The sequence below is a fragment of the Prionailurus viverrinus genome, chromosome B3 (genome assembly GCF_022837055.1).
Source record: "Prionailurus viverrinus isolate Anna chromosome B3, UM_Priviv_1.0, whole genome shotgun sequence".
In the NCBI taxonomy this organism is placed as follows: Eukaryota; Metazoa; Chordata; class Mammalia; order Carnivora; family Felidae; genus Prionailurus; species Prionailurus viverrinus.
Window position 1 is genome coordinate 79,629,697 of NC_062566.1, and position 2,109 is coordinate 79,631,805.

Below are 2,109 nucleotides of genomic sequence, written 5' to 3' on the forward strand. Positions count from 1 at the left end.
TGCATTTAATAGGGGCACCTGGGTGGCGCAGTCGGTTGAGCGTCCGACTTCAGCCAGGTCACGATCTCGCGATCTGTGGGTTCGAGCCCTGCGTCAGGCTCTGGGCTGATGGCTCAGAGCCTGGAGCCTGTTTCCGATTCTGTGTCTCCCTCTCTCTCTGCCCCTCCCCCATTCATGCTCTGTCTCTCTCTGTCCCAAAAATAAATAAACGTTGAAAAAAAAATTAAAAAAAAAAAAAAGAAAATGCATTTAATACACCTAATCTACTGAACATCATAGCTTAGCCTAGCCCACCTTAACATGCTCAGAACACTTACATTAGCCTACAGTTGGGCAAAATCATCTAACACAAAGCCTATTGTACAATAAATGTTGAATATCTCATGTACTTCATTGAATTCTGTACTAAAAATGAAGAACAGAATGGTTGCATGGGTACAGAATGGTTGTAAGTGTATCAGTTGTTTACCCTTGTGATTGGATGGCAGACTATGAGCTATGTCCAGCAATGGTAGCTCTGACAAAATGAATCACTTGTAATCCAGTACTTGGAGATAATCACTCTCCATATTTTAGTAAATATACTTTTAAATGTTTTCCCCATGCATATGCCTCATCCAATATTTTTATTGACATAATCAATATCATGTTTCATAATATGTCATATTATTATTAGGTAAATTTCTATTCTTTGACATGAATTTTAATAACTGTATGATATTTTATCAGTTAGGGATGCCTAGGTGGCTCAGTTGGTTAAGTGGCCAACTTTGGCTCTGGTCATGATCTTACCATTGGAGGGTTCTAGTCACCCCCCTACACCCCCCACCCCCGTCGGGCTTTGTGCTGACAGCTCAGAGCCTGGAGACTGCTTCAGATTCTGTATCTCTGTCTCTCTCTGCCCCTCTCCGCTCACACTCTCTTTCTCCCTCTCTCAAAAATAGGTAAAAAGACATTTTAAAAAATTTAAGAAACACATTCTATCAGCTAGATGTATCAGTGTACTTAACTAATCCCCATTGTTTGAAATTTATATTGTTTATATTTTGGTTTGTTACTTGAAAACAAAATATAGGGCGCCTAGATGGCTCTGTCGGTTAAGCATCTGACTTCGGCTGAGGTCATGAGTTCATAGTTGGTGAGTTCTAGCCCCGCATAGGGCTCTGTACTGACAATTTGGATCCTGGAGCCTGCTTCGGATTCTGTCTGTCTGTCTGTCTGTCTCTCTCTCAAAAGTAAATAAATAAACTTAAAAAAGGAAAAAAGTATAAAACATATCCTAGTAGTTAAATCTTTGGAAATACCTCTGATGATTGTTATTATCATTTAGATGTTTACTTATTATTGATAGAGAGCAAGTGGGGCAGGGACAGAGAGAGGGGGCAGATGATCAGAAGTGGGCTCTGCACTGACAGCAGTGAGCCTGATGTGGGGCTTGAACTCATGAACTGGGAGATCATGACCAGAGCTGAACTGACTGCGCCACCTAGGCTCCCCCAGTGCTCTGCCAGATCTTAACTGATGTGTTTTTTAAGGAGAAATGTTAGAATAAATTGAAATTGTCCCTTTGCACACATATATCTCTGAAAGTAAATGGCAATGGGGTTTGGTTAAGTGCACTGATACATCTAGCTGATGTATTTAAAACATTATTCTGGAATTCTAGAAAATACTTGACTGATACTCCCCGAAAGTACCTGTTAAAGGTCATGAAAAAAAGGAAAGACAGAGGCTCCTGCCTGGCTCAGAAGAGTGTGCAACTCTTGATCTCAGTGTTGTGGGTTCGATCCCCAGGTTGGGTGTAGAGATTACTGAGGAAAAAGAAAAAAAACTAAACAAAGGAAATACAGACACTGTCACAGACCAACAGCACTGAGAAAACTTAACGACTAAGTACAACATGGTATCTTGGATTAAATCCTGGAACAGAAAAAGGACATTAATGGGAAAATGAGCTCAATCTGAATAAAGTCTGGAGTTTACTTAACGATAATATGCTAATATTGGTTTCTTAGTTTTGGCAAATGTACCTCAGTAATGTAAGAAGATAACATTAGAGGAAATTGAAACTGAATGAGAAGTATAAGAAAATTCTCTCTACTATCTATT